Source organism: Artemia franciscana, chromosome 7 (genome assembly GCF_032884065.1).
Source record: "Artemia franciscana chromosome 7, ASM3288406v1, whole genome shotgun sequence".
NCBI lineage: Eukaryota > Metazoa > Arthropoda > Branchiopoda > Anostraca > Artemiidae > Artemia > Artemia franciscana.
In genome coordinates, this window is record NC_088869.1 from 43,226,807 (window position 1) to 43,254,792 (window position 27,986).

Consider the following 27,986-nt stretch of genomic DNA (forward strand, 5'->3'; position numbering starts at 1 on the left):
ATGATTATCTCAAAAATTTGATCGGACGCATTTGGGGAGAACAAAGCTGGTAAGAACAGGGAGGCTAGTTGCAGCCTCTTAAAAAGGAGTTAGAACTTTCAATTTCTAATCATTTCAGTCCTCTCCGAAATTTCTAAGACCATCTCTTCCATAAAAACCTTATATGCCCCAAGGGCATAAGTTACAAAACTCTTCCACTTGACCCTGAAGTTTTTTTATCTGATCTTTGGACTATTTGAACAAATAGCTGTCTCAAAACTTTGATCGTTTGTATTTGGCGAAAAAAGGGTGGATGGGAGGGAGATGGTGTCCTCCAATCGATCTTGACTCTTAAAACAGAACTAGAACTTTCAATTTCCAACCAAATGAGCCCCCTCTAAAGTACATATGAACACCGGTACATGAAAACCTTATATACCCACGGGCATAACTCACAACCGGCTTTTGGGGGTTGTGCAATGGCTATTTAAAAAATTATGTCGGAAGCATTGGGGGGAAGGGCTTTGAGGGGGGCTAGTTACCCTCCAATTACTTTCGATTCATATAAAAGCCACTAGAATTTCCTATTTCCAAATGAATGAGCCCCTTCTGGAGCTAATATGATGACCCCTTCCGTGAGGAACATATATACTCCCAGGATATAACTTGCAAAACTTAAACCCCGGTTCTGGGGAGTTTTGTCGTCACTAGAGATATTATTATCTGATCTTTCTTTGAGCTATGTTGAACAAAATGGCTGTCTCAAACATTTTATCTTAAAAAACATGGGGAAAAAGAGCGTGGGGGGCTAGTTGTCCTCTAATCACTTTTGACTCTTATAAAAGTCACTAGAATATCTGATTTCCCATTCAATGAGACCCCTCGGAAAACTATATGATCATCCCTTCCATAAAAACCATATATACCCCATGGGCCTTCAAATGGGCCTTCCATATTTGACAAAATGACATTTCAAACTTTTGATAAGAAGAATTTTTTTCGTGGGGGGGGGGAAGCGTGAGGACTAGTTGCCCTCCGACCACTTTTGACTCTCAAAATGGGCACTAGAACTTCCAATTTCCAATTGAATGAGCCATCACCAAAGTTTGCAGCGCCACACCCTCCCCATATGAAGTGCTTCTGAGAAAAAGTGGCTATGCTGTTTGACCTATGTGGTTGTATGGATGAGTAGGGTTAAGGCTTCATTCAAGTGCTGGTCTATATTAATCACTAATTTAGGAAAACAGTTTTCCCTTTCTCCTTCTATCTCCTTTTCTCTCTCTTTTTTTTTAATGTGTTTGTGCTGTTGCATTGATGGTTTCTCTTTTCGTTATAATAATAAAACATTGAAGGATTATGGCCTTTACCACAGGCAACGCTATAGCGTTGCCTGTAATCATTAATATTTTTTTTGCTCATCAGCTACTTCAAAATAATTGCACCAACAAGGACTGAGGAAACAGTCATATACTATTCTATCTAAGCTGTATTTTTTAATTTGTATAGGGCTAGACCAAATTTTAGCAAACAGTAGAGTTGTGCCCGATTTAAGTGTTTGGTTGAGAGTTGAGAGGTTTAAGAGTTTCTATATCTGTTCCTGCTGTATCCAACTGGCTTCAGCTTAAGCTAAGAGCAGAACTGTTTAAGGAGGTGGTGAACGGGCAGTCTACTTTGGGTGCTGTGGCAGATGGGGGGGAGGCAACCCGCTTTGATTACATTTTTTACTTTCATTCAGCTTTTTTTCTTATGTTTGAAACAGGAGGGGGTTGTGCTGCAATTAATTGCAATTAATGCAATTAACTGCATAATTGCTGCAATTCATTGCAATTAATTAGTGGTATAATCCTAGTAACGGTTCTGGCTACAAATATATCAGACCAAAAAGCTGAGTTTTTGTTACATTTCTGAAGTATCATTATTTCTCTATAATTAGAAGTTGTCGGCTTTCAAGTATACCATGATTTTAGTGACTATCCCTTGAAGGAATGACCTCAGTTAATGAGCTATTTATTGAGCCATTTGAAGGCTCTATGTCCCAGTTTGTCAGTTTTATTTCTTCCGTTTTTGGGAAAATCACGCTTGTAAATATAGAAATAAAAAACTGTCATATAATTGAAATTTTTAAGGGATGGCTGTACAATTGCTACGCACGCTGTTCTTCCACCTAATCTATTCTAATCTTTACTCTTTACCGTCTCCGGTGAAGATCCAGTTAAATTTAAATATTTCCCTATGACCTCTTGCCCACTCCATTTGGGAATGTTGCAGTTGGTTCAAAGGTCAACCTTATTTAAAATATAATTATTGAAAATATAAATATATTAGAAAAAGCCGTTTAAATTTAAATTTCGTAAGTATCCTAAGGCAAAATAATCTTTTTTTTTGTAGAAGCACCACCAAATTAGCAAGATCAAGCTTTTTTGATTTCACCACGAGAAAACGTATAATTAATATATATATATATATATGTAATTGTATATGTATTTTTTCTTATATGATGTCATGGATAACATAAATATGATTGTTGAGTTTCCAACGCATTGGTTATAATATAGTGTATTTTGGAAGGCCCCAAAATCAGCAATTGGAAGGCCCCACAATCAAAATCGAAATTAGCAATTGTACTGTGAGCTCAGACCCCAGAGTCCCTGGAGTAAGGGTCAAGTTATGAACTTTGCCCAATGCATTGTATAGTATTGGTTATTGAGAAGCATATAGACGTTTTGGAAGGGATTTTTCTATTAGAGGGGGGAAGTTAGGTGGGAGGATTTTGCCATGGATAAAGGTTTTATGGGGGAAGAGATTTTTCCATAGTGGGGGAGCCGTATTTCTCAGCATTATTTAAAAAAACAATCAGAAATTATATGAAAAAAAAACAGTTTTTTCTGCTGAAAGTATGACGCAACATTAAAACGAAGAGAGCCTATTACGTATTTGAGGGGGTCCCCCTCTCCTTAATACCCCAATTTTTACGCCAAAATTTTAAAGTGCTTTTAAAAGACCTTATTATTCTAATCTAATCAAGCGGCCTTTGGTACTCCAGTAGATTTTACTCGTCTGTTATTTTTTATTTAGTGCAACAATGTTAGCCATGTTGCCCAAAGATAGTAGGGCTATATTCCATAAGTGATGTTGCGATTGTATTCAATCTCATTCCGCCTTATTTCCCAATAAAAAAAAGGTTTTTTTTTAAACTTAAAGTAAGGAGCGACATTAAAACTTAAAACGAAAAGAAACTACTCCGTGTATGAAAGTAGCTGTTCCCTTCTCAACGTCCAGCTCTTTACGCTAAAGTTTGATTCCTTCTTTCAATTCTACTTTATTAAACAGCAAAAAACTTAAGCGTAAAGAGCTGGGCGTTGAGAAGGGAACAGCTACTTTCATACACGGAGTAGTTTCTTTTCGTTTTAAGTTTTAATGTCGCTCCTTACTTTCAGTTAAAAAAAACGAGTTTTTTTTATTTAATTTCTGAACGTTTTTGAATTAATGCATGTTTGATTTTGGCTCTGCGCACATAAATTATTAAAATGAAATTTGTATATTAATTCTTTTTTGGCTAAATGGCTTTCTCTTAGCTTTGATCAGACGATTTTGAGAAATAAGGGGTGGGGAAGGACGCCTAGTTGCCCTCCAATTTTTCGGCTACTTAAAGAGGCAACTATAACTTTTAATTTTTAACAAACATTTTTATTAGTAAAAAATATACGCAACTTAAGAATTAACTTACGTAACAAACTTCTATATTCTTATATTTTTATTATGTATATGAGGGGGTTTGTCCCCTCGTTAATACCTCGCTCTTTACAATAAAGCTTAAGTTTTGTCCCAATTCTTTAAGATTGACCCTGTAGAATGGCTGTGTTGCCAAAACTATGAGAAAGCCATTTAGCCAAAAAAATAAATATGCAAATTTCGTTTTAATTATTCATCTGTGGAGAGCCAAAATCAAAACATACATTAATTCAAAAACGTTCAGAAATTAAATAAAAAACAAGTTTTTTTAACTGAAAGTAAGGAGTGACATTAAAACTTAAAACGAACAGAAATTACTTCGTATATGAAAGGGGCTGGTCCCTTCTCAACGCCCCACTCTTTACGCTAAAGTTTTTTACTGTTATAAAAAGTAGAGTTGAGAGAAAGTGTCAAACTATGTCCCCTCCTCAACGCCCCGCTCTTAACACTTAAGCATTTTATTGTTGTAAAAAGTAGAGCTGTGAGAAACAGTCAAACTCTAACATATAGTGAGGGGTGTAGAGGAGGGGACAGCCCCTTTCATATGCTTAGTAATTTCGGCATATACGGAATAATTTCTGTTTGTCTTAAGTTTCAATGTCTCTCCTTATTTTCAGCAAAAAAATTGTTTTTCATATAATTCATTCAAATTTGTATAAAATATTGCATAAAAAGGTGGTTAGTTCATTTGTTAATAGATATGTCTATCTATTATCCGTTCAAGCATCATTGCTAGGGCAGTAGAACCATTCATTCAAACGCTGACCAATCAAAAGATTATCTCTGAAACTTGAACAACACTGGAATTTTTGATCAAAGATTTTTCACATAATCATCTTGTAGGTTGAACAAGTTCTTTTTGTTAGTTTCATTGACTTGTTGGATCAATTGACAAAATTTGAAAATTGGAAGTAAAGCAAGGTAAGTTTAACACAGGATTGAGTTACACAGGGTTGAGCAGAATTAGGGTTGCCTTGTATAGGGACTGAGTTGTATTGGAGTTGAGTTGAATAGGGCTAATTTAAAAAGGGCGTGGGGGGGATTTGTGCGGTGATTCAATTCAATAGGCTGAGTTGCAAGGGATTCAGTTAAACAAGGACTCCACTGAACGGCAACCGTTGTTTAGGCTGTTGATGAGATAGTTAAAAAAAATTATTAAGAAAAAAGCTATATTTCACTTTTAATAATGATTTAAAATCACAAACAGATGCTATTTGAAAGTCAATTGGCTTTATTAATATGTCTGGACCAACGAATTTTTTTTTAAGGCCCAATAATTCTTGGGGTGGGATCCTTTAGACAGGTCCTCTAGTGGTAATTATATTATTGATTATAATTTTATTGCTCTTTTTTTAATGCTTTCAGTTTTGAAATATTGGTCTTTGTTCAACCCAGGGTGCTAGACAGGGCAAGTATATTCAAGACAGGGTCTTATACAAGAGGAATAAAGTATTTCAAGGTTCTGGATTGATATGGAAAACCATTTTAGAAGGGAGAAAGATTTAAGGAGGGATAACAGAGGGATGTTTACACAAGACATTCATGCCTTATGAATAACGCACAATTTCAGAAAAATTTAAATTCAAGAGAAAATTTAAGAGAAACTTTCCTTTTAAACTTTCGACTGAGGGTTGGGCTTCTGTACACCAATACTTATACAATTATGAAATGGCTACTGTATTATTATAATACAAAATTTGGTTAAACTGAAAGCAAATATGCGAGAAAAACGCTAAAAGGCTTTTTATGATAAAAACAAACAGAGAACTTTAAAAACTAGAATATTAGCCGACCTTTTTCAGAAGAAGGGAATTATGTCAAAATCAAAACTAATAATTCCAGAAAATTGAATATCAAATGTCAAAAGAACTGAGGGGTAGCTGTAAATAGCATTCCACCAGCTAATGAGAATGATAATCTTAAACAAAGAAAATCTTAAGAAGTCCTTTTAAGTATATTTATAAAGTTACAGTGGAACTATTATTTTCCCGTCCCTGGATTTGGATAATTATTTACCCCCCCCCCCCATCCCAGTTTTTGTGTGTTGAGGTCATTAATAAATGCTAGTTCCAACTATTGCCAGGTGAAGAGCCAAGATTTTGTATTTTTTTTGCGGAAGACCATCAATTTTCAATTAAATTCTTTCGTTCGTTAAAATGTTTTCTTGGTAATTTCATTGAAAAAGAACTGCCTTATTGGATTTTTTTGTTTTTTTGTTAAAATAATTAAAAACACAACAGCTTTTACTACCCTAGATTCCTAAAAATACTTTTCCGTACTTTTAAATTTTCATCTTGTAATTTTTGCCTAATTTGACTCAAAATATTTATAATCTAAAAAAGAACAAATGGTAACATTAAGTTCGACTAGAGTTAGACATTTCTATCAGTTTCACTGTTGTTTGGCTCTTTTTTTATTTTGTAGCTATTTTTTCTTGCAATGTTGGATTGTGTTTTTTTTTAAATAAAATATTAATCTTATTTAAACATGCAAATGGCATAATTCCCTGTTTATCCTGTCTATTTTACATTTAAATGGTTCCCTGCTTGGGTAATTTAGTTTAAATCTTTTGCGGAAACTGAGGAGTATCAAAAATTAAAAAAAAACACAAAAAGACTAATTTATAGAAAATAAATGAAAATATAAGAGATTCTGTTGAAAACAAAGAATTTTGGAGAGGTCATGGGATAAAAATTATCTGGCCGAGAAGAAAAAAAAGTTATACGAACAGTTTGTGGTGAATGAACTGTAAGTATGGAGGAACACGGTTCAATAATAACGAGAACTCTAAGACCCGGATGCAAAAAGATAGACATACAAAAAGAAGTGGCTCTTATCTTAAGTTTTTTTAACTGCAAGTAAGGAGCGACATTAAAACTTAAAAAAAAACAGAAACTATTCCTCATGTGAAAGGGTTGTCCCCTCCTCAACGCCTCGCTATTTACGCTAAAGTTTGACTCTTTCTCACAGCTCTATTTTTAATACAATAAAAAAACTTTAGCGTAAAGAGCTAGGCGTTGAGGAGGGAAAAACCCCTTTCATATAATGAATAAATTCTGTTCGTTTTAAGTTATAATGTTGCTCCTTAATTGCAGTTAAAAAACTAGTTTTTTTATTTAATTTCTGAACGTTTTTCAATTATTGTATTTTTTTTATCTTGGGTGTCCTCACATGAATAAATAAAACGAAATTCGCATATTATTTTTTTTGGCTAAATGGATTTCTCATAGTGATGATCGGACGATTTTGATAAAAAAAAGGGATTGAGGTGGAGGCCTACTTGCCCTCCAAGTTTTGGTTACTTAAAAGGGCAACTAGAACTTTTTATTTTTTATTAGTAATAAATATACGCAGCTTACGAATTAACTTACGTAAAGAATTACTATGTTTGTATATTTTTATAATGTAGATGAGGGGATTCGCCCTCTCGCCATCACCTCACTCTTTACGCTAAAGCTTGAATTTTGTCCCAATCCTCTAAAAATGACCCCTGAATCACAGACGTCGTAGAATAAATAATTGAAATTGCTAAGATACTTTAGCGTAAAGAGAGAGGTGCTTTGGAGGTGACGGATCCCTTATATACGTAATAATTTCTGTTGGTTTTATGTTTTAATGCTGCTCTTTACTTCCAGCTGAAAAAAGCTTTTTTATTTATTTTCTCATTTTTTTAAAATAATACTAGAAAATCTGCGCCGCTTTCATGGAAATTTTCTTCCCTCATGTTAAATTCTTCCACGGAAAGATCTTCCCAAGTAACTCCCTCCCCCTGACTCCTCCCCCTCAACGCGAAAAAGTCCCCCGAAAGCCTCTCTACACTTCCCAATAACCATTAATATATGTAAACAATGGTCAAAGTTTGTAATGTGCACCCCCTCCCCCGGGGACTGTGGGGGATGAAGTCGTCCTTAAAGACATAATTAATAGGTTTTTCGCCTACGTTGAAAAAAGTGGCTATCTCAAAATTTTGATCCGGTGACTTGGGAAGAAATGAGCATGGGAGGGGGCCTGGGTGCCCTCTAAATTTTTGTGTCACTTAAATAAGGTACTAGAACTTTTAGTTTTCTTTAGAACGAGCCCTCTTTCGACATTCTAGGACCGATGGTCGATGCAATCACCCCTGGGGAAAAAAACGAAAAAAAAGAAGAAAAAAAAAAAAAAAAAAACAAGTAAACACGCATCCGTGATCTGTCTTCTGGCAAAATATGCAAAACTCAACATAGATAAGAGCTTGAAACTTCTACAGTAGAGTTCTCTGATACGCTGAATCAGATGGTGTGATTTTTGTTAAGATTGTATGACTTTTTGGGGGTGTTTCCGCCTATTTCCACAAATAAAGCAAGTTTTCTCAGACTTGTAACTATTAATGGGTAAGACTAAACTTGATGAAACGTATATATTTAAAATCAGCATAAAAATGCGTTGTTTACATTCGTAAACAATTACCTATTCTTTACATACAGTATTTGTTATTGGGAAGTATCCATACATTATTTGGGTTGGTGGGGAGGGGGTGAAATTCTGCTTGGGGGATTCTCAATAGGGAAAATTTTCCATGGGGAGGGAATTTGCAGGAATTTCTCTACGAATTTATTTTTATTAGTCTTACTTTCTCTTTGCCAACTCAATTTTACATCTCAAAATATTAAGAGTAATTGCCAGGAGGGGTTCGACTAGAGTTAGAAAATACTATCAGTTTTACTATTGTTTGGCTCTTTTTATGTTGCAGCTATTTTTTTCTGTCAATGTTGGATTGTTTTTTTCCTTTGTTTTTTTTTATTATTATTAAAATATTAATCTTATTAAACATGTAAATGGAATAATTCCATTTTTATCATGTCAATTTTACATTCAAATGGCTCCCAGCTTGGGCATTTTAAAATCAATTTCGGAAACTGAGGAGCATCAAAGGCTAAAAACACAAACAGAATAATTTATAGAAAAAAATGACGATAATATAAGAGATACTAATGAAAGCAAAGGATCTCAGATAGATCGTGGAACAAAAATTATCTGGCCAAGAAGAAACAAAAAGTTATACGAACAGTTCGTGGTAATGAACTGTAAGTATGGAGCAACGCGATTCAACAATAACAGGAACTCTAAGACCTGGAATTGTTCCAGGTCTTATATATTCTAAATATATAAGAATCATAAAGTTTTGTATTATCCATCAAAAGCTACAAACCTAAAAAATTGCTTTATTTTCTTAAAAGGGGGAAAACAACCCCTAAAAGTCAAAGGATCTTATTGAAAATCCAGTCATCAGATTAAGCTTATCCAAAACCCTATTGAAGAAGTTTTGAGCTCCCATCTGGAAAAAAGGAAGTTGGAAGGCCCAACAATTATCTCTTTGGAGATAACATGACCCCCACAGTCCCTGGGAAAGGTCTTCAAGTTATAAACTGCCTATTGTTTACATATGGTATTTGTTATTAGGAAGTATGTATACATTATTTGTTTTTTTTTGGGGGGGGGCGGAGAATTTTCTGCTTGGGGGATTTTAAACAGGGACAATTTTCCTTGGGGAGGGAATTTGTAGGAATTCTCATTCGAATTTATTTTTATTAGTCTCACTTTCTCTATGCCGACTCAGTTTTACATATGGAAATATTAAGAGTATTGGCCTGGAGGGGATCGACTAGAGTTAGAAAATACTATCAGTTTTACTATCAGTTTGGCTCTATTTTTATGTCATAGGTATTTTTTTTCTTGCAATGTTCGATTGTGTTTCTTTTTTTCTTTTCTTTTTAAATAAAATATTAACCTCATCAAAGATGTATACGGCATAATTCCGTGTTTATCATGTCTATTTTACATTTAAATGGTGCCCTGCATGGGCATTTTAAATTAATTTTGGAAACTTGGGAGTATCTAAGGCTAAAAAAACACAAACAGAATAAATTTTAGTAATGAAAATAAAATAATGAAAAAAAAGTAATGAAAATATAAGAAATACTGTTGAAAGCAAAGGATATTGGATAGGTCATGGGACAAAAATTATCTGGCCGAGAAGAAGAAAAAAGTTATACGAACAGTTCGTGGTAATGAACCGTAAGTATGGAACGACGCGGTTCAATAATAAAGGGAACTCTAAAACTCCCTGAATTGTAACACCAAAAGACATACCAAAAGAATTGGCTCGTTATGTCGATTCTAAATGTATAAGACTCATAATGTTTAGTGTTAGTCCTCAAAAGCTACTAGCCTAAAAAAACTGCTTGATTTTCTTAAAAGGAGGAAAACAATTCCGAAAAGTCAAGGGATCTTATTGAAAATTAAATCATCAGATTAAGCTTATACAAATCCCTATTATAGAAGTTTTGAACCCCCATCTGGGAAAACATACAATTTTGTGTTTCTATTCTCAGGGATCGTCGCATCAAACAAATAGTCTTAGAAAATCGGTAAAGAGCTCATTCGAACGGAGATCTGAAGTTCTAATGCCCTTTTTAAGTGACAAACACATTTAGAGCACAACTAGCCCCCTTCTCATTCCCTTTTTCCTCTAAGTCCTCCGACTATAATTTTGAAGTAGCCATTTTGTTCAGCATAGTTGGAAGGCCCAATAAGTCTCTCTTTGGAGATAACATGACCCCCATAACCCCTGGGGAAAGGTCTTCAAGTTATAAAGTTTGCTTATTGTTTACGTATATATTTGTTGTTGGAAAATATGCATACATTATTTGGGTTGGGGGAGGGTGAATTTTCTACTGGGAGATTCTCAATAGGAAGAATTTTCCATGGGGAGGGAATTTGCAAGAATTCCTATGCAAATTTATTTTTTTAGTCTTACTTTCTCTTTTCCGACTGAACTTTACATTTGGAGATTTTAAATTAATTGTTCGGAGGGGAGAGAATTTTCCCCGGGTTTTTACCCCTCCAACACCCATTCTTTCACCAAAGTCATACCGTAAAAAATTTGACAAAGCCAATTTTGATGAAAAATAGTCGAAAGACTAAATAACTACGATTTTTGAAGATAACTTGACCCCTCGACACCCAAGTGAAGTGACTACAAACTTTAAACTTTGTCTATTGCTTAAATATTTAATGGGTATTTATCTTATTGGAATTATACAGATATTATCCCCGGGAAAGTATTTTCGGTAAGGGAGTGTTTATTTTATGCGGGGAAATTTTTGGATTGGGTGGTTGTCTTTGGAAGTGAACTTAACAGATGATATTTCAGATGAGGGGAGACTTTTCCAGAATTAATGCGTAAACTTCGTTATAATTTCCATGTATGGCGAGCCAATTCCAAACCTGCATTAGTTTAAAAACGTTAAGAAATGAAATCAAAAAACAAGTTTTTTAAACTTAAAGTAAGGAGCGACAACAAAACTAAATATGAACAGAAAGTGTTATGTATATGAAAGGACCTGCCCCCTCCTCAACATCTCGCTCTTTACGCTAACGTTCGACTCTTTGTCACATCTCTACTATTTAAAGCAAAAGAAAAACTAAGTGTAAAGAGGGAGGTGTCTGATATGGAACAGTCCCTTTCATATACGGAATAATATCTGTTCGTCTTAAGTTTTAATGTTGCTCCTTACTTTTAGTTAAAAACAAATTGTTTTTTTTTTAATTTAGTAAACTCCAAAGAATTCTAATGGAATAAAGATACATTTCATATTGTACAAGTAAAATTTGCAACTTAATTACAAAAGTATAAAACTAAAAAAAACCTCTCGATTACATTATAATTTTGAAAGAAAGCCTCTAAAGTCTTGTACTACAACCCTCTACACCACCAAGTGCTCAACCCTACTACTCTACCTACTACTCTCCCTCTACCAAGAATCTATTACATTTTGCCATGATTTTAATATTCCGAGCAATTGGGGTGAAATCATTCTTGCTAGATTTTTTGCCCCCCCCCCCACACCCCATTTGTCTAAGAATATCTTTTTCGGTTTGGTGTTTCTATTAAAAAAAAACTAAAAAAAAGGGCTAAAAAGAGGCTTTAGCAGCGCGAATTTTATTTCAGGTAGAATCTTATGCAATATTCAAGCTATAGGTGCTTACCCCCCCCCCCTTTTATAAATACCGCTCGTAGAAAACACCCCTCCCCCTCAGAAAACACCACATGCAGAAGAAAGATTTGCTCTTTACTGAAAAAAAAAAAACAAACAAATGACAATGGATTGACAGTTTAATAGATATATACTGATATTTATTCCTTAAAGTTTTAATACTTTTTTATTTATGAAAAAAAGTGAAAACATTTCAAGTATTTTGTTTTCAGTAAAGTGTAAATTGTGTTTTGACCTTGAGCAGGCATGGGGGTCATCAACCCCTGATACTCATGTTAATTTTTGCTTTTTGAGTTTGACCTGGCTATTTATTGAAATTTCTGTTCGTTCTGAGTTTCATTTATTTATTGATAGTGATTTGTGGTAGTTCTACACTTGGAAGATTATTTGACTTAATTTTTACTCATTCTCGAATTAATGGAGCTCTTAACTTTTTTCTGTTTGTTTTTTATTGACATAGTCTTTTTCATGGAAAAATAAAATATTTATATCTTTTCAGTTGATTTCAATAAGAATCCTTAGTATGGGTTAATATTTATAGGCTGGAGAAACTTTTTCAACGATTTTTGATTCTGACACAAATAGCATTTTTTAATTTAATTTTATAGCTTCTGAAGTTCCCCCGAGAAATGAAACTCAATATCATTCCTAAAAGATTCTATCTATGCTTTTTGACAACCTGGCTGCACCTACACTCCTTTTATTTATTTAAATTGTAAGAGTAGAAATAGTAATAGTAGTATCCCCAAAAATTTCAACTTAATGCCCCCAGTAGTTATCGATATATTGCTGAGGTGTCTTATTGGCAACCATAAGCTTTTGGTTTGTTTTAAAGCAACATTTAGTTTTAAAGCATAATGGGCAAATTGCATTATTGTGGGAGTTGTCATGCTTAATATCCCTAAAGACGTACTTGCTTGACAGTTCTACTTTGCTGAACAAAATGACTGTCTCAAAAGTTTGGCTGGATGTGTTTGAAAAGTGAATGGGCTTCAAAGAAGGGCTGTTTGCCCTCCAATCTCTTGTTATTCTTAAAAAAGGCACTATAACTTTTAATTTTCAATTGAATTAGTTTCTCAAAGGTTTCAGTGATACTTCTAGCTATTATAGAGTGATGCCACCTATGATATTGCTTATATGTCCTTTTGCAAACCTGCTTGCAAAAAGTTTTGTCCCTAACTTGAAACTCCTAAACACTCTCTAAAAGTTTCATCTTAATACCTTCAGCGTTATTAGCTGCATTAACTGTAGTTACAGCATTAAAAGTAAACATATAGTACCTTCTGGCTAGTTTAAAATCCCCACAGCTTACCCTTAAATGTGTAAATTAATAATATAAGCAGTTCTTCAGATATTGCTTTGGCACCTTTATGAAAGTCCGCATGCCCACAGTTTGTTTTGACTTAGTTCAAGCAGCATTAGCAGCAGTATGCATTATAGCAGCTTTGGTTTCTTTAACATCCCCTTCAACGCAATCTGAAAGTTTCAGCTTAATACATACCATCAACCATTCCTGAAGCATTTCTGATGCGTCTGCTTGAAATCCTGTGTGGGCATAGTGTGTTTCGATTCGGTTCCATACACTTTACATAAATCCCAATGTTTCTGTCTTAACATTTTTAGCTTCAATAGCAGTCGTAGTAGTAGCAGTTGTAAAATTAATTGTAGTAGCCCAAGTTTTGGTGGTAGTAGTATTAATAGAAGTAGTAATAATAGTAACAGTGGCTATTTATTTTTCTTGCATTGTTTGATCGTGTTTTTTTTTTAAGTAAAATATTAATCTCTTTAAACATGTAAATGGGATAATTCCGTCTTTATCATGTTTATTTTACATTTAAATGGCTCCCTGCTTGGGCGTTTTAAATCAATTTTGAAAACTGAGGAGCATTAAAGGCTAAAAAAATCACAAAGAGAATAATTAATAGGAAAAATAACGAAAATATAAGAGATACTGTTGAAAGAAAATGATTTCGGATAGGTCTTGGGACAAAAATTATCTGGCCGAGAAGAAGAAAAAAGTTATGCGAACAGTCCGTGGTAATGAACTGTAAGTATGGAGTGACGCGGTTCAATAATAACGGGAACTCAAAACCAGAATTGTAACACCAACAGACATGTCAAAAGAATCGGCTCATTATGTCGGTTCTAAATGTATAAGATTACTAAAGTTTTGTGACAGCAATCAACAGCTACAAACCTAAAAAAATTGCTTGATTTTCTTAAAAGGGGGAAAATAACCCCTAAAAGTCAAGGGATCTTATTGAAAATAAAACAATCAGATTAAGCTTATGCAAATCCCTATTGTAGGAGTTTTAAACTCCCATCTGGAAAAAAGCGGAATTTTGCGTTTTTATTCCCAGGCATCGTCCCATCAAACAAATAGTTCTAGAACATCGGTAAAGAGCTCATTCGAATGGAGATTAGAAGTTCTAGTGCCATTTTCAAGTGACAAACAGATTAGAGCAAAACTAGCCCCCTCCTCAAACCCTTTTTTCTCTATGTTGTCCGATTAAAATTTTAAAGTAGCCATTTTGTTTAGCATAGTTGGAAGGCCCAATAATTATCTCTTTGGGGATAACGTGACCCCCAAAACCCCCGGGGAAAGGTCTTCAAGTTATAAAATTTGCTTATTGTTTACGTAGGGTATTTGTTGTTGGAAAGTATGCATCCGTTATTTGGGTTAGGGGAAGGGTGAATTTTCTACTGTGGAATTCCTACACGAGTTTACTTTTATTAGTCTTACTTTTTCTTTGCCGACTCAATTTTGCATTTGGAGATTTTAAATTAATTTTCCGGGGGGGGGGGGGGAAAGAATTTTTGCCAGGTTTTTACCCCCTCTCACGTCCGCTCTTTCACCGAAGTCTTACCGTAAAAAAATTGACATAGCCAACTTTGGTTAAAAATAGTCGAAATACATAACAACTATGTTTTTGAAGATAACTTGACCCCTCGACGCCCAAAGGTTTCGAAGGGTCAAGTTACCTCTTTTCGACAACAAAAAAAATTAGTGTGAAGAGGGTGGTGTTGAGGAGGGAACAGTCCCTTTCATATACGGAATAATATTTGTAAGTTTTAATGTCGCTCCTTACTTTTAGTTAAAAACTTGTGATTTTTTAATTTAATAAACTCCAAAGAATTCTAATGGAATAAAGATACATTTCGATTCTACAACTAAAATTTGCAACTGAATTACGAATGTATAAAACTAAAAAAAAAAAAAAAAAAAAAAAAAAAAAAAAAAAAAAAAAAAAAAAAAAAAAAAAAAAAAAAAAAAAAAAAAAAACACTCGATAACATTAAACACTCCCATTTGTCTAAGAATATGTTTTTTTTGTTGGGTTTTTTTATTGAAAAAAAAACTTTAAAAAAGGGTTAAAAAAAAGGCTTTAACAGCGCAAATTTTATTACAGGTAGAATCTTATGCAATATTCTCTAGGAGTTTGGTGCCCCTCCACTCTGCTCTAGGAGTTTGGCGCCCCTCCCTGTACATACCACTCGTAGAAAAAAACTCTCCTCCCGCAGAAAATACCCCATGCAGAAGAAAAATTTGCACTTTACTGAAAAAAATGACAATGGATTGACGGTTTAATAGACATATACTGATATTTATTCCTTAAAGTTTTAATGTTTTTTTATTCATGAAAGTAAGAAAAGTGAAAAGATTTCAAACACATGTTGTTTTCAGTAAAGCACAAATTGTGTTTTGATCTTGAGAAGGAACGGGGGTCATCAGACTTACTCATATTTGCCCGTTTGAAGCTTGACCAGGCTAATTATTGAAATTTCTGTTCGTTTTGAGTTTCATTTATTTATTGATAGTGATTTGTGGTAGTTCTGCGCTTGGAAGATTATTTTACTTAATTTTTGCTCATAGCGTAAAGATTTTGCTCTTGCGTAAAGAGCGAGGCGTTGAGGAGGGAACAGCCTCTTTCATATACGGAGTAATTTCTGTTCGTTTTAAGTTTTAATATCTTTCCTTACTTCCATTTATTGGATACTGTGGATTATTTTGGTCTTTGAGCCTTTAGAACGTCTTTGATAAGTATTTCGGGCCATATCGTTTTGTAGTGGCTTTACCTTTGGCCTTTTCATTTTTTATTACTGGTAAATATTGATAAAATACCTTACCTTTATAATTTTTTCTTAGAATCACACACGGGATCTTCTGTCTCCTGCATTAAGTTTTTGGGACATTAATGATGATAGTCACACAAAAGAAATGATGCCTTGATCAGAATTATTTAAGGCTTTATGAAACAATAGTCTACAGCAATGTGAAGATATTTTGAATGAAGCTGCTTTTAAAAATATAACAATCGACTTGAATAAAAAATGAAAACAACAAGCCAACTTATCTTCAATTTGCTTGTGAAGCTGGTTTTAGAAATATGACCAAGTCTCTTCTAGATCATGGTGCTAGACCAGATATCCCTAGCATTGCTAAGCAAGTGAAGTCAATAATTTTGGCATGTGAAGCTAGTAATAGTGAATTAATTCAGCTTTTGCTAGAACACGGTGCAAACATTTCTGATGCATGTTCAGATACCCAACAAACGGTTCTTCATGTTATCGCTGATATACTCTTAACAGAGCCTGAAAAGTCTTTTGCTTTTTTAAAGATGGTACTAAAATATCAGAATCACAATTATGACATCAAAGGCTCAAGATTCTAATGGAGATACAACGCTAAATTTGGCTGTAAAAACTGGATATCAAGAAGCTGTTTTGCTCTTATTAAACAACGAAGCTGACATAAGAATAGCAAATAAAGAGGGAATTTTGCCATTAAGCAGCATACATCCAAGCATGCTTAGAACTTTTTTCGATGAATGCATTGCCAGTAATCAACAAAGGCCAACTGCAAGGTATTTCCTGTTATTTTTCCTTCTTTGAAAATGTTGGTTGTAATGACAGCTTAAAGTCCTGAAATCACAAAAAATCATTAAAGAATTTATTCTTATTAATTACATTGTAAGATTAAAATATATTGTTTTTGTGGTGTTGTTTTTTCATTTTTTTTTATCACAATTACATTGTAAGGCAAATTTTAAAATACTACTCTGATAAAAGAAGCTTAGATTGGGATGCATGTCCAAAGACAAAAGTCATTTTGATCAATATTTTCCAGAATAGGAAAAAAGGTCCCCCATTCCTATTCTAGACTTGGGGTAAAAGGTAAACATACAAATAAAAAGCCTATTGTAATTAAATACTTTACTGGAAAGAGAATAATATATATTCTGCAACACCACATGTTATGGAAAATTATTAAATCGAGTTATCCATCAAAAGTTAATACTTGCCTCATTTTAGAAAATAGGGGAAACATCCCTAAAAGCCAAAGAACCTTAACGATAAGATTCAGCGTGTCAGAGAACCATAGTGTAGAAGTTTCAAGCTCCTATCTACAAAAATGTGGAATTTTGTATTTTTCCCAGAAGACAGATCATGGACGCGTGTTGATTTGTCCTTTTTTAAGGGGTGATCGTATCGACCCAGTTGTCCTAGAATGTCGCGAGAGGGCTCATTCTAACGAAAATTAAAAGTTCTAGTGCCCTTTATAAGGGATTAAAAAATTGGAGGGTACCTAGGCATTGGATCAAAATCTTGAGATAGCAATTTTGTTCAGCATAGTTGAAAAACCTAATAATTATGTCTTTCGGGACGACTTAATCCCCCAAAGTCCCCGGGGGAGGGGCTGCAAGTTAGAAACTTTGACCATTGTTTACAAATAGTAATGGTTATTGAGACGTATGCAGACGTTTCCCGGGGGCTTTTTCACGTTAAAGGCGAGTCGGGGGGAGAGGGTTCCGTGGGAGTATCTTTCCATGGAGGAATTTATCATGAGGGAATATAATTTTAATGAAGGGGCCACAGGATTTTCTAGCATTATATAAAATAAAACAATGAGAAAATAGATAAAAACAAGTTTTTTTCAGTTGGAAGTAAGAAGCAGCATTACAGCATAAAATGAAAAGAAATTATTACGTATATAAAAAAGGTTTGTCTCTTCCAGAATACCCTTACTCTATACGCTAAAGTATTTTTATTAATTTCAACTATTTATTCTACGGCCTTTGTGATTCAGGGGTTATTCTTTAGGAATTTGAACCAAATTGAAGCTTTATTGTGAAGAGCGAGGTATTGACGGGGGGAAGACCCCCTCATATACGTTATAAAATATACAAATATAGAATTTCGTTACGTAAGTTAATTCGTAAGTTCCGTATATTTATCTATCTTCTATATATATAAAAATAAGTTGTCTGTCTGTGTGTCTGTCTGTGGATCAGGTGACGTCATGTTTCTGTGTCCACTGACGTCATGAAATTAGTTGTCGTCATTTTTGCTTTGACGGTGACGTCATTCAAGATATTTAAGACATATGTTCACGTAGAAATCTATTAATGTTTAAGTTTACAATGACTGATGAACTTACCATGGCAAAAGCCGATGAAGATGCTCAAAGAGTCTATGCCAAAAAACTTGCTGCTGATAGAGAAAGTCAGAAAAGAAAGCGTGCCGAGGAATCAAAAGAACAGCAAGGAAACAGGCTTGAGGCTAAAGAACGCAAAACCGCGCAGTTAGATGAAGATCCACCTGGACAGCGAGAGTCAAAACATATCAAAACTGAAAATGATAGCGATGATGATTGGGTTTGGGATTTTGACTTGGATAAGGTCATCAATGCCTACCAGATTTTAGTTAAAAAAACAAAGGTTCGGCGATATGTATTTCATAGTGAAGCTGAAAAATAAAGAAGAAAAAGAAAACTGAAAAAAGAAAAAATTTAAAAAACTAAAAAATACTAAAAAGAAAAACACTCAAAGAGAAATTACAGACCGGGACACAAATGACGACCGGGACAGAGGGAATATAAATAACGACCGGGACACTCAAAGAGAAATTACAGACTGGGATACCGGGACACAAATGACGACCGGGACACAGGGAATATAAATGACGACCAGGACACAGGTATTTAAGAATATCGTTCAAAGACAAATTTTTAATTGTAAGAAGACCGTTGAAAGAGAAATTTCTAATTGTAAAATGACTGAAGAACCTACAATGGCAACGGTACCACCATCGAAGTAGATAACCAGTGGGTTGTTCCATATTCCCCATTATTATCAAAAACATTTAATGCACACATAAACGTTGAATACTGTAACTCCGTAAAGGCAATCAAATACATATGTAAATACGTCAACAAAGGCAGTGACATGGCAGTTTTTGGCTTGTAGCCCAAAATCAAAGATTTCGACGAAATCGTACAATATCAGGCTGGAAGATACATAAGCAGTAATGAAGCTGTTTGGCGAATTCTTTCATTTCCGATACATGAACGTAGTCCAGCTGTTGTTCACTTAGCGGTACATTTACAGAATGGTCAACGTGTTTATTTCTCGGAAACCAACGTGCAACAAAGAGCCCTGAATCCACCGGATACAAAATTAACAGCTTTTTTTTCGCTTTGCAAAAATGATTCTTTTGCAAAAAAACTGCTGTATACTGAAGTGCCTTCGTATTACACGTGGAATACTAAAAATAAAGTATTTGAACGTCGAAAACAGGGTAAGTCAGTCGACGGCCAACCTACCATCTTCAAAGATACCACGATAGGAAGACTCTACACCGGTCACCCAAATCAACATGAATGCTTCTTTCTACGCCTGCTTTTAGTGAATGTACCCGGTCCGACATCCTTTGAGTATTTGAGAACTGTAAACGGTACTATACATGACACTTACCGTAGTGCATGCCAAGCTCTGAATTTATTGGAGAATTACCAACACTGGGATAACTGCATCAATGACGCGTGTGAAACGTCAACCCCAAGTGAAATTCGTGCATTGTTTGGCATCATTTTAACAACTTGCTCTCCATCAGCTCCTACAGAGTTATGTGGAAAATATAAGTCAAAAATGTCCGTAGATATACTCCATCGAAAACAGTTAGAGACGTCAGATATGACTTTTGATTTTACATCAGAAATTTATAACTACACTTTAGTTATTATAGAAGATTTGTGCGTACGTATGGCAAACAAACCTCTTCAGGATTTGGGAATGCCTTCATCTAACCGTATCGCTGCTGTTTCGACATGTGTAGAATTGGATCGTGAACAAAGTTACAGTACGAGTGATCTATTGTCGTATGTACAAAATAACATTTCCAAGTTAACGTCGGAACAAAAAGACATTTATGATACGATACTCAATTTCAGGACGTATACAACTACCTGCTGATTTCTGTGATTTAGTGACGTCCAAAAATGAATTGATTGAAAAAGTATTTCCGAATATTCTAAAAAATTATAAAAATAATAAATGGCTAAGTGAAAGAGCGATTCTCGCACCCAAAAATATAGACGTCCACGAAATCAACAATATTGTTTTGACCAAGATTCGAGACCAGGCAGTCCTTTACAAGTCAATCGACACAGTTTTGGAACCAAATGAAGCGGTTAAGTATGCATGTTTGTTTGTTTGTAAAAAGAGCGTTTGCATATGACGTCATTATTAGTACATGCGGCTTTGTATATGCACAGACAATGGGAAAGCCAAGAATGTTGTATATTCGCAATTTTTACGTAGTTTAACTCCTGCAGACGAAATGAATGCTTGCCTGAAAAATTCTAATTTATGGGCACACGTAAAAATATTAAAATTAACTACAAATATGCGTGTCCGATTGCAAAACGATGACTCTGGTCAAACATTTTCAGATCAATTGCTGGCAATTGGAAACGGAAAGCTCCCAGTAGTGGGAAAGCCAAAAATGTTGTATATTCGCAATTTTTACGTAGTTTGAAACACATATATAAATCTATCTATATTCACAGGTGGGACACAGGGACACAACTACAATGGCGCGTAACTAATATGGCGCGTAACGACTTACGCGCGCGGGGGGGCTTGGGGGGCGCGAAGCGCCCCACCAACTAGGTGTTGGGGTGGCGCGAAGCGCCACCCCAACAGCTAGTATATATATAAAAATAAGTTGTCTGTCTGTGTGTCTGTCAGGTGACGTCATGTCATCATGTCGTCATGAAGTTAGTTGTCGTCATGTTTGTTATGACGATGACGTCATTAAAAGTATTTAAGAAAATCGTTCAAAGACAAATTTTTAATTGTAAGAAGATCGCGGACGGAAAAATGTTTAATTGTAAAATGACTGAAGAACCTACAATGGCAACAGCCGAGGAAGCTGCTCAAAGAGTCTATGCCAAAAAACTTGCGGCTGATAGAGAAAGTAAGAAAAGAAAGCATGCCGAGGAATCACAAGAACAGCAAGAAAACAGGCTTGCGGCTAAAGAACGTAAAACCGCGCTGTTAGATGAAAATCCACCTGGACAGCGAGAGTCAAACATATCAAAACTGAAAATGATAGCGATGATGATTGGGTTTGGGATTTTGACTTGGATAAGGTCATCAATGCCTACCAGATTTTAGTTAAAAAAAAAACAAAGGTTCGGCGATATGTATTTCATAGTGACGCTGAAAAATAAAGAAGAAAAAGAGAACTGAAAAAAAGGTAAAAAATTAAAAAAACTAAAAAGAAAAAACACTCAAAGAGAAATTACAGACCGGGACACAAATGACGACCGGGACAAAGGGAATATAAATGACGACCGGGACACTCAAAGAGAAATTACAGACTGGGATACCGGGACACAAATGACGCCCGGGACACAGGGAATATAAATGACGACCGGGACACAGGTATTTAAGAATATCGTTCAAAGACAAATTTTTAATTGTAAAAAGATCGTTGAAAGAGAAATTTCTAATTGTAACCTACAATGGCAACACCCGAGGAAGCTGCTCAAAACGAATGTATTCAAGCCGAAGTAGCTGAGTTGGTAAAGCGTTATGTTTCAGGTTCTAGGTCGGGGAGGCTCCAGGTTTTAACCTTGGCTTTAGCATTAATACAAAAGAAGAAAAAAACTAGAAAAGGTAAAAACTACAAAAAAAAACTAAAAAGAAAATACTAAAAAAGCTAAAAAAGCTAAAAAACTAAAAAAAACAAAAAAAGGTAAAAAACTAAAAACTAAAAAAGAAAAAAATTAAAAAAACTAAAAAAAAGGTAAAAACTACAAAAAACTAAAAAGAAAAGAAACTAAAAACTAATAAAAAAAAACTAAAAACTGAAAAAGAAAAAAAAACTAAAAAAAGGAAAAAAAACTGAAAAATAAAGGAGAAAAGGAAAACTAAAAGCCGGGACACAGGGAATATAAATGACGACCGGGACACTCGAAGAGAAATTACAGACTGGGACACAAATAACGACCGGGAGATATAAATGACGACTGGGACACTCAAAGATAAATTACAGACCGGGGCACAGGGAATATAAATGACGAACGGGATGCTCAAAGAGAAATTACAGACTGGGACACTGGGACACAAATGACGACCGGGATACTGGGAATATAAATGACAACCGGGACACAGGGAATGTTCGATTAGCAATCACCATCAACAAAGCTCAAGGGCAATCATTAGAATAATGAGGTATAGATCTGAATACGGATTGTTTTTCCCATGGACAATTTTATGTTGCATGTTCAAGAGTCGGTAAACCTGACAATCTATTTATATGCACAGACAATGGGACATCGAATAATGTTGTATATTCGCAAGTTTTACGTAGTTAAAAACATATATATATCTATAACGGAAAGAGAAATATTTTCTCTTTTATCTATATTCACAAGTGGGACACAGGGACACAACTACAATGGCGCGTAACTAATATGGCGCGAAACGACTTACGCGCCCGCGGGGGGGCTTCGGGGAGGCGCAAAGCGCCCCCACCAACTAGGTGTTGGGGTGGCGCGAAACGCCACCCCAGCAGCTTGTTACTAATAAAAACGTTCGTAAAAAAATAAAAAGTTCTAGCTGCCTTTTGAAGTAACCAAAAATTGGAATACAACTAGGCCTCCTCCCCCGCCCTTTTTTTTATCAGAATCGTCCCGGTCAAAACTATGAGAAAGCCATTTAGTAAAAAAAATTAATATGCAAATTTCGTTTTAATTATTCATGTGCGGTGAGCCAAAAAGCCAAACTTGTTTTAATTTAAAAACTTTCAGAAATTAAATAAAAAAATAATTTTTGACTGCAAGTAAGGAGCGACATTATAACTTAAAAGGAACATAAATTATTCCGTATATGAAAGGGGTTGTCCCCTCCTCAACACCTCGCTCTTTACGCTAAAGAGTTATTTGTTTTAAAAAGTAAAGTTGTGATAAAGAGTCAAACTTTAGCGTAAAGACCGAGGCGTTGAGGAGGGGACAACCCCTTTATTCGTTTTAAGTTTTAATGTCGCTCCTAACTTGCAGTTAAAAAAACTTGTTTTTATTATTTAATCTTACAAGGAGCGTGGAATATACTCCTTTAGTTCCCCCTACTTATTTTCATAATCTAAAAGGTCCCAAAGATACCATGGTTTCCTTGAGTTTCTAGATGCAACTTTTCGTCGTTTATATCTTTGACTAGTAAAGGTGAAGATTTAGGCCTGCATGGTTTTGGAAAAAATCCTCGTTTGATTTGGTTATGGTGGAAGGCTTCCTCTACTTGCCCCTTGGTATGTCTTGAGACACAAATCTAAACGTCTTATGCGAATAGATAGATAGATAGATAAGTGTATTTCAAAAACCCGTGGGCCATATACACACAAAATATAAATAAATAACAGACAAGCAAGGAAATTAACAACAGTACGAACACGCACAAAAAAAAAACAGAATTCAACGCAAAAAGTACCTAATCTAACTACAAAAGAAATTAATCATATAAAACTTTTTCTTCTTATTAAAGATTTTTCTATATATACTCCCACTCGAAATATTGTGGTTGGGTTACAATTTTGTAGAATACCCGGAAGCATCAAATTAATCCCATGCAAATAAATTTCCCGTAAATCCAAGAGCACCGGGCATTTCCGGAGAAAATGATCCAAGTCTTCATCATCATCTTTACAAAGAGGACAAAGATACCGCCTATCAGGACCAACTATCATTTTATTTTTGTCGAACGTTTTTTGCCTGTTCTGGATTGGAAGACAATTTGCCCTAAGCTGAATCCAACGACGTAGAATCATAGCCGGTAAATTAAGTTTAAAATAAACTTCCTCCCCAAAACTAGGTTTTGCCTGATTATAATGTTGTAGGGTTGTAGAATCAAGAACCAGCCCTTGCCAATGCTGAATTTCCTGACTCTCTAATATAAATCGTACCTGGCTTTCTAAATTTGCTGGTACATCGCGAGAGCAAAGACCATTATTCCATAAATAAGGCATTCCTACTTTTTCTAGTAATGATTTAATTTGGGATGGCCACGAGGTTTTTAAACCACATTTCAACATCTCTTCATATGCCACTCTTACTAGTCTATCTTCATTACTCTTAGTTAACTTCAACCAGAATCTAAGCATTAAAATATACCTACGTAGCTTTAAAGAAAACAGGCCCATATCACCTTTCAGAATCTGTGAATGAGTTGTCTGATGTAAACCAAACACTCTTTTATAATACTGGAGCTGAAGGGACTCCAGTTGCTGCACCGTTTCTCCACCCCATATCTCTGCTCCATATTCTATTACGGGTAAAATTTTTGTGTTAAATATTCTTTTATGCATTTTTAGGTTTTTGATCCCCATTATCGTCGGGTTTCTAAATATAGCTGACATGGCCACCCTACCTCTCTTAATTATTTCATCAACATGACTCCTTAGGCTTCCATTTTCCGATAAGATAAAGCCTAAATATTTTATTCTTTTACTTATAAATAGTTCCTTATTATTAAATTTAAACGTATATTTTTCATCGTCCCCAACCTTCCTTTTTTTAAAAATAACAACTTCGCTCTTTTCAGTATTCAGCCTTAACTTTTTTATATGCAAATATTCTTCTATGAGATTCAAAAGAGTCTGTAGATCTTGCGGTTTATTAGCCACCAAAGCAATATCATCTGCAAATAATAAGAGAGATAGTTTTTGAGTCCCTAGGCTAACTTTCGGAGCCCATCTATTCTCTAGAAAATTAACAACATCATTAATAAAAATATTAAACAACTTAGGTGAAAGGGTGCTGCCCTGTTTTACTCCCCGCTTAATATCAAAAAGCTTCGAAAACCTATTACCAACTTGAATGATTCCACTCACACAAGTATACATGCTCACTATCAATCTAACAAATGAATGGGGAAGGCCAATATTTAGCATGGCATCCTTCAATAACTCTCTGTCGACTCTATCAAAAGCCTTATGGAGATCCAGAAATCCCACATAAAGACAAGTTTTACCCTTTCCATATTTATCTTATATTTACCCTTTCCATATTTCGTCTTATGCGAATATACCATTTTATAATGAATATGATGTAGCATGTAGTCTCACCAGTTATTTCGTTCCTGATCGTCATGGATGCCTAATCCCGTAAGGCCTTATAATACCCAAAGGGTACATAGCTTTTATTGGTCACGCTTTAAACTTTATGGAGCAGTTTTCTGTTAGAATACTTAAAAAAGAAGGTTTCTTTAAAGATTACACTATGTTTTTAAATAAATGAATTCATTTTGGGGATATGCCACATACGTAAAAGCAAGGCAGAATCTGTAGCTAGAGGTGGTGAAAGCCATTTTGTTCCATTTGTGGTAAATACTCAACCCCCCCCCCCCCCCCAAATGAAATATATATGCCTATAAGTGCACTAAGCCAATCTTAATAGTGATTTTTTATTACAGGTCTATAAAAATGTTTCGCGGTGATGACTGGAGAGCTAAATTATAGTTACCTGAAATTCGAAGAAAAACCATTTGCACCCGAGTACATATTTCTAATGCTCGTCTTCCTAGTTACCATTGTTTTATGGAATTTTGGCATTGCAATGACCGTCTGCGAAGCCCAGATAATTAAAAAAGAGGTAACAAAAGATTAATATTTAAGATTTTTGGCTTTTCTGTAGAAACATCCCTTGTAGAACCGTTAAAAAAATTTGTTAGATTTCTTTTAAGGAGCCTCAAAAGAAGAAACGAGTAGTCGGTTTACTTTATTAAGTTCGAAAAATTTCTAAATCTCTATAATAATAATAACAATAATAATTTATTTGTGCCCTCTGTACATACAAAAGATGTACACAAAGAAGTATGAAAAGAAAACTGAGAAATATAAAATTACACTTCAAATGAAAATAAGCAGATCATGGTTTGTTTTGTTTTTTTGCGTACAACTCAAAAAACCATTCACAAAACAAGACCGATAAATAATAACATAACTCATAAAACAACACCCATAAACATAACGCATAAATATCTATTTTATTAAAGAAATAATGACAAAACTGTTTTTCCATTAAATGAGACAATTAAGGGGAAAATTTATTCTATTTTCTCTAAATCGTCTAAGAAATCGGTCGTATTGTTGATCCATTTTAATAGTAATATCAAATATTCCGAATTTTCGTATAATATACCTATTTTTGAACAGTAGTGGAATTCCAAGAAAATATTTACAAAACCGGAAAAAGTAAACGCGGATACGCTTTTTATCACTTTTACTCAAAAATGGAACAATGAAAAATACAGGTGCAAACATTGAATTGTAAATTATAGCAAGTGTGTGTTTATCAAAACGACCTTTCATCCCTACTAGCAGGCCATAGGTCTTCCCAAGTTTTCCCAATACAGACGATAACACCAACTCCCGCGTAGCTTTAATTGACGGACCAAAAGGCAACCAAAGGTAATTAATGTAATCTTTATTAAGAATATTCAGTGATCCCATCCTAATTGAATGATACTGGATATCACTTTTACTGTTTGCAACTAGGAATTCTGTTTTAGAAGGTTCAATCTATAATCCTATCTCTCGTAGATGTGAGTGTAATATATTTATTGTATTCTGCATTGATATTAAATTATCCGAGAACAACAAAATATCTTCTGCATACGAAAAACGGCTAATGTCGATACTTTCAATCACCATATGGGGGTAGGAACCGTGTGGCTGTTCTAATTGCGTTATTGCGGCTAAGAACTGACCCTTGTTTAGGTCCACGACATAAATAAATTCGGTCTGAAAGTTGCCCTCCGAAAAAATTCCCACAGTTGAATTACCATGCCAGCCCGCTAAATACTGGCCTATAAATGGGTTCACCACACCATATAACAATGACAAAAAAGCATGGTTATACCACATACTATCAAACGCTTTTGAAATATCAATTCCACACACAAATAGTTGTTTTTTAATGTTATGAGGGTGTTTCAATATTTCTAGAATTATTCCGTGTGCATTTTGAACCCCTACACCACTTCGAAAGCCCAACTGATGATTCCCCACATCACATTTTGTTGATAAATATGGAAGTAAAAATTTTTACTAATAACAGAACAAAGTGTTATAGGTCTATATGAAGAACAATGTGAAGGATCCTTGCCCTTCTTGCGTATGCAAACTACTTTAACTTCACCCATCAAAGAAGGGAGATAATGATGGGTTACTGCTATCACACAGTTCGTGGTAACGAACTGTAGTAAGGAACGACCCGGCTCGATAGTAATCGAAACTCTAAAAAACAGAATTTTGATACCAATAGTCACATAAAAAGAAATTATATTTTTATGCTGATTTTAAATATATAAGTTTCATCAAGTTTAGTCCTACCCTTCAAAAGTTACGAGCCTGAGAAAATTTATCAAATTTTAGAAAATTGGGGGAAACACCCACTAAAAATCATAGAATCTTAACAAAAATCAGATTCAGCGCATCAGAGAACCCTATTGTAGAAGTTTCAAGCTCCTGTCTACAAAAATGTGAAATTTGCAATTTTTGCCAGAAGAAAGATCACGGATGCATGTTTATTTGTTTGTTTTTTCCCCAGGGGTGATCGTATCGATCAAGTGGTCCTAGAATGTCGCGAGAGGGCTCATTCTGACGAAAATTAAAAGTTCTAATACCCTTCTTAAGTGACCACAAAAATCGGACGACACCTTGGCCCCCTCCAACGCTCTTTTTCCCGAAGTCATCGGATCAAAATTTTGAGATAGCCATTCTGTTCAGCATAGTCGAAAACTTAATAACTATCTCTTTGTGGACGACTTACTCCCCCACAGTCCCCAGGAGAGAGGCTGCAAGGTGAAAACTTTGACTATTGTTTACATATAGTAATGGTTTTTATAAAGTGTAAAGACATTTTCAGGGGGACTTTTTCGAATTGGGGTGGGGGTGGGTC

General features: G+C 34.8%; 1 protein-coding gene and 1 long non-coding RNA gene across 4 annotated transcripts in view; one reads left to right on the top strand and one right to left on the bottom strand.

Moving 5' to 3' along the window:
* The window catches only part of LOC136029336 (beta-galactosidase-1-like protein 2), a 156,289-nt gene that overhangs the window by 29,984 nt on the left and 98,319 nt on the right, over window positions 1-27,986 (bottom strand). The window lies entirely within an intron of this gene.
* LOC136029337 (uncharacterized) lies at window positions 4,535-27,521 on the top strand. The gene is made up of 3 exons (XR_010618019.1): window positions 4,535-4,632; window positions 15,894-16,611; window positions 25,498-27,521. It is a non-coding gene; the product is annotated as an uncharacterized LOC136029337 (long non-coding RNA).